Genomic DNA, 6175 nt, shown 5'->3' on the forward strand with positions numbered 1-6175 from the left:
AGAGCTGGGCGGGGATCGCCTCTCCACAGGTCCTACAAACAAGCACCCAGCCCTCCTGTTCCTAGTGGTTACGGGTGTGGGAGTGTTAACCAGCAGCATAACGGGCCCCATTTTAATCCCGGACCCCTCGCTTCTATGTACGCCGCTGGTGGTGGTGTTACTCGCTATCATTTACCTCAGCAATAAAAGGGTTAACGTGCACAAGGAAAACCTCTGGCTGTATACACCATCGTGCCCATAGAATTGAATGGGCTTGTCTCATGATTATAACCCCTGCCACATCCCTATTAGGATATATGGACATTATAGGGGGGCCCTCGCTCTATGAGGCAGACCAGAGGTCCGCTATGTAAGAGCCGCTACGGCAGACTTGGCCTGTCCATTCATTACACAGACGGCTGCCACGTAACGCTACAGTGGCCTCTGTGTGGGTAGAAGTGGCTTCCCCCGGTGGTGATACCAGAGCCAGGACCGCTTCAATTCAATGAGACAACTCCTTTACTGGTGGGCACATGAACGCCAAGATGGCACCCGCGAACACACACAGACGTGGACACAATTTTATTTTCAAGACAACAAACAATTTATCAGTATATCACCGGCATTCTCCTTATTTTTACAATTTTCAACTGAACTTTTAAAAAACTTTTGACATATCATAGTAACAGATCAGAAGTTTTGATCAGTGGAGGTCCGAGCGCTGAGACCCCCACGATCACTGAAACAAAGGAGCAGAATCGCTCGGAGCGCTGCGCAGCTTTATTTCTGATCGGCTTTCCTCGGTGCGGGGTACGGGCTCAATAGAAAGTCTACGAATTGCTTGCTCGGCTTTCCGAGGAAAACTGATCAGAAACAAAACGGCACTGGGCTCATCCAAGCGCTTCTGCCACTTCGTTTTATCGATTAGTGGGGGTCTCAGTGCTCGGACCCCCACCAATCAAAACTTCTAACGTGTCAAAAAATGTGTCAATGTTTTGTTACCTTTTAACATAAAAGGGGTTGACCAATGAGCTCTGAGGACACGTTGACACGCGGCGGATACGGTTCACATTTTTACAGTAGCAGCAAAGTGGAGAACATTTGAACAAACCTCACGCACCCGCTCAGAATATCTGCATGAAACAAGCTGCGGCGCAGAAAATCCGCAGCACGTCAGTTTATGTTGCGGAATTGCCACAGATTTGTTGTGGATTTCAAAATCTGCAACAAATGCCGTTTTTACAATAAAATCAAAAAGGACTTTACCCACTTCCCCGCTTGGTCTCCTGTGATGAAGTTCTGTGATCGCTGCTGATGTCATCACAGGAGGCCGGCGGAGCAGGGACGTGTTGCTGCGGGAGCGCCAGGGAAGGGGAGTATCGGTATTTTTTCGTCTGTCTTCCACATCTGCTTGAAATCCGCACCAAAATAAGCAGAATTTGATGCAGATATTCGGGCGTATTTTCCTGCTGTTTCTGGGTTGGATTTGCTGTGGAATTTTTTTGCAGAGTATTCCAACCTGTGTGAACAGACCCTTACAGTTCAGATAAACACAATAATCTCTCGACATTAACCTTATGATCTCTTCTGCTTCTTTCTGTGTCTCCTCCCTGTCACGACCAGTGGGTTGTGGACCCACTGGGCTACTCCACCGGTTTGGCTTAGGGCCACCTCTAAGGGCGTTAACTAAGTACCCTCCCCGGTCCTCACCCTTTAACCCCGTACGGGATCTGGACTTCGCTTTGGGAAGACTACCAGGTCACCATGTGGTCCCGGTGTGAGTAGCAGCTGGCCAAGCGGACCAGGATACAATGGGGGAGCAAACTGGGGGGTACAGGCATTGGCAGATGGATGCGGATCAGTTCGTAATAGGCTTCAGGCTTGTCACAGATGGTAGACTAAAGACTGGCACTAGACAGTGGAAAGTGGACTAATGGCGGAGAACAGGGTACAAACTGGTAGCGGATAACTGGATACAGGCTGATAACAGATAGCAGGTGCGGACTGAAATCAGATCCAAATAGGAACTGTTGTAGGACACAACTAGGTTGTACAAAAGTTGCTCAGGCACCAGATGAATAGGGGAGGTGCCTTAAATAGTCCAGGAGCTAACAGATTGGCAGAGGAATATTTTGATTGCACGCGTGCTGCTCCTTTAAGAGGCGGTCCGACCGCGAATGCGCATTCTAAAACCCATACTGTCTCTACCAATAGGGGACAGATACACAGGACGCTGGCGGTCATGACTGACAGGAGGTTTAGGCAGAAGCGACACCCGCTCTGGGCGTGACAATCCTTAGCGTATGTTCACACGGGCTATTTTCAGACGTTTTTCGGGCCGTAAACGTCCCGAAAATGGCTGAAAGATCTGAAGCAGAACGACTCCAAACATCTGCCCATTGATTTCAATGGGAAATACGACGTTCTGTTCCGACGGGGCGTTTTTTTTACGCCTCGTTTTCCAAAAATGGCACGTAAAAAACTCTAGAAAAACAGCTCCAAAAACGCAGCGAAAAACGCGAGTTGCTAAAAAAAAAGTTGAAAAATCAGGAGCTGTTTTGCCTTGAAAACAGCTCCGCATTTTCAGACGTCTTTGGTTAAGCGTGTCAACATACCCTAAAAGCTAGAAGAAGAACAAAAAAAACGAAGAGGACAAAATACTGGTCCCTCGAAAGGTCATTAGGCATCGAGTGGTGCCTGTCGGCAGCACCCGCCCCCGGCGTGACCCCCCGGCAGCAGATTCTCAGCACAGCTCGCAGGAATTTGTACGTTAAATAAAAGCACAGGACAAGAGCCATAAGGAAAACAGCAATAACGTCAAGGAGATGATACTGGTACCATGAAAGGTCATTGCCTGCTGCCCGCAGATGTCCTGCTCCTCCATGACGCATGACAAACTCAGTCCAAAACACGGCCAAGTCCCTTGGTGGAACAGGGACATCATGATGCAGATCAGAGAGATGCTTCATGGCCTGGCTATAGGAAGGGTCATCAATAACCAGACGTACAGCACTGAATATATCCTGGCCAGCCACATCTTGAGTGTTCTCCAGGAGGACAGCAGCCCCTCTGGTTTTCAGGCGAAGGATATTTTCATACTGGTCACCAAAGAGCGGGATCCCCACTATGGGAACACCATGGCAAATAGCCTCATAGACACCGTTTTCCCCACCGTGAGATAGGAACGCCTTGGTTTTAGGGTGACTGAGAAGATCATTTTGTGGAAGCCAATCAACAGTCTTAGTGTTATTTCCAAGGGTGTACAGCGGTTCTCCAGAGTAACGCCAAATTACTTGCTCATTCAGTCGAGCTAAACCGGCTGCGATCTCTTTGGCAATGTTAAGTGGCAGGGTCCTAACGATGGTGCCCAAGGAGAAGACCACAACTCCATGCTCTGAATTGTCCATGAAGTCTTGGATATCTTGAGCGAGAGGTTTGGGAGCTTTGCACTGGAAGCCACCGATATACACGGCATTAGGCATGGTCGGCCGTGGGAACTCAAAGACAAAGTCTACTTTCATCAGGTAGATGTCGGCCTTTTTGTACATCTCGAAGATGCTAACATCGGTGTTGAGATAACGTTGAGCCAATTTGTCATAAACTGGGTATATGATGAGGTGGCTGGCCGCCTGGTACAAGTAATAGAGCGCCACATTTTTAACTCTTTCCGAGAGAACCATTCTGTCCGTTATCCTGGAGTTTATAACAGGCACATAGGAGAGAGGAGATGGGGCAGTAGCAAAATGTATATCTTCCGTGGGCATCCACCTTCCGAAGAATACAACGGGAAGCTTCAAGTAATGAGCCAACATCACTCCTGCTACGTTAAAGGGGTCGGCAAGAATCACATCAAACCCATCTTCCTTCAGACCTTCTATAACCTCATAATTCTCAAACAAAGACCCAATGGCAGTGGTGGCCATCTTGGCGCTTCTCTGAAGAGCTCGGATGAACTCCCATGCCAGGGTGAAGGAAGACTCGTGCTTGTTGAAAGCTTGTTGGAAAATCCAGTTCAAGGAGTTGTCTTCAAACTCCTTTCTACTTATTGCTTGTTGTAGGAATATAGGCACGGTCAACACATTGTAATGTTCAGAACTCTCCTCAATGTAAAGACTGGTCGAGGGTCTAAGAACAGTCAAGTTGTGTCCTCTCTCCACCAGCTCCATCATTAGGATTTTGATGTTAATCCAATGGCTTCCATCTACCGGGATTACAAGGATCTTCCCAGCCTGGGCAGAGGTTAGAAGGAGCAGGACACAAGTCAAAAGAAAAACCCGAAATGTCTTGTAAAGGTTTGCCATGGTAGAGACGTTAAAGGACCTTCAGAAAACCTGGTGCTTCTTCATATACAACTTGAAAGGAAAGAGAAAGGAAGTGTTTACAGACTCCGAGCCTCGAGATATTCTGCAGATTGATCCGGATTTTGTAGATTGGCTCCTCCTAGGATTTCTATATAAGGACCTCCAACCTTCTTACAATGTGAAGTATATGGACGTTCTTGAACATGTCTCGGCTTGTGTGTGCAGAAAACGATCGCCTCCTTATCTTTCGGCACGTGGCAGATTATGGTACAATGAACTTTACCCCAGGGGAGTGATCATGACTGAAGTCTTCTCTGGAGATCTGCCAAAATCTCACAAGTCTATACCTTATACTATAGCACGATGAAGATCACAGACTGCAAACACCGGGCATAGAGCAATGCAAGAAAAACATAGCGGCAAATGTCACGTTGAATACACCCAAGTATATTTTATGTCCCTTAACCAACGCTGCTACTTCTAGACTTGTACTTCTATATACTTCTTCTTAAAGGACAAGAATGGTTCTATACCTACTTAGGGAATAAGCACAGTCCTCGGACACCCTAAGTCAGTATGGAGTCTGCTACAGGGTCTCGCAGGTCTCGCAGGCGAGGAAGACCGCTGGGGTAATTACTGTAGATGCACTGAGTGAGGACTAACGCTGAAAATTGAGTAAAAGATGCCTAAGCTAAGCGGGTACTTTACCAAAGGTGACATCATCGAACTGTACCTTGCAGCATGGAACGAGACCAGGAAGTGGCGCTGGGAGTAATGATTGACTGGTCTTCTGATGACATCATATGATTTATGTGGGCTCATCTGCTGGGCAGCCTCTGGGGACATTGCGGGACTAAGGAGATGTGTGGTAGCTCGACTCACAGGCTTTTTATGCGTGGGCAGATGCAGAAAGACTCACAGGCTCTCTCTATGAGTGGGCGGGAGAAGTAGGACTCACAGGTTCTAAGTGGTGGGGGGGACGACTCACAGACTCTCTCTATGACTGGGTGGGGGAAGCAGGACTCACAGGCTCTTTCCATGAGTGGGCAGGAGAAGCAGGACTCAGGCTCCCTCTATTAGTGGTCGGAAGAAGCAGGACTCACAGGCTCTTTCCATGAGTGGGAGGGGGAAGCAGGACTCACAGGCACTATGAGTGGGCAGGAGAAGCAGGACTCACAGGCTCTCACTATGAGTGGGCGGGAGAAGCAGGACTCACAGGCTCTCTCTATGAGTGAGCGGGAGAAACAGGACTCACAGGCTTTCTCTATGAATGAGCGGGAGAAGCAGGACTCACAGGCTCTCTCTATGAGTGGGCAGGAGAAGCAGGACTCACAGGCTCTCTCTATGAGTGGGCGGGAGAAGCAGGACTCACAGGCTCTAAGTAGACGGAGAAGCAGGACTCACAGGCTCTAAGTAGACTGAGAAGCAGGACTCACAGGCTCTCTCTAAGTAGACAACCTGAGTCAGTATGGAGTCTGCTACAGGGTCTCGCAGGTCACAGACCATAACATAGCCTCTAAATGGGGCAAATAGATGGCACCAGAAGGACAGCAGTGGGAGGTGAGAAGCGTTGGGCAAGAACTGATGCAAACCGCAAATCCATAGGCGAGGAAGACCGCCGGGGTAATTACTGTAGATGCACTGAGTGAGGACTAACGCTGAGAATTAAGTAAAAGATGCCTAAGCTAAGTGGGTACTTTACCAAAGGTGACATCATCGAACCGTACCTTGCAGCATGGAACGAGACCAGGAGGTGGCGCTGGGAGTAATGATTGACTGGTCTTCTGATGACATCATATGATTTATGTGGGCTCATCTGCTGGGCAGCCTCTGGGGACATTGCGGGACTAAGGATATGTGTGGTAGCTGGAGTCGTAGGCTTTTTATGCGTGGGC

At 48.6% G+C, this 6175-nt stretch overlaps 1 pseudogene; it reads right to left on the reverse strand.

Moving 5' to 3' along the window:
* Positions 1 to 1241: 1241 nt before the first annotated feature.
* LOC142665551 (UDP-glucuronosyltransferase 2A2 pseudogene) lies at positions 1242 to 4280 on the reverse strand (annotated as a pseudogene).
* Between the last annotated feature and the right edge of the window lie 1895 nt (positions 4281 to 6175).

Source organism: Rhinoderma darwinii, chromosome 13 (genome assembly GCF_050947455.1).
Source record: "Rhinoderma darwinii isolate aRhiDar2 chromosome 13, aRhiDar2.hap1, whole genome shotgun sequence".
In the NCBI taxonomy this organism is placed as follows: Eukaryota; Metazoa; Chordata; class Amphibia; order Anura; family Rhinodermatidae; genus Rhinoderma; species Rhinoderma darwinii.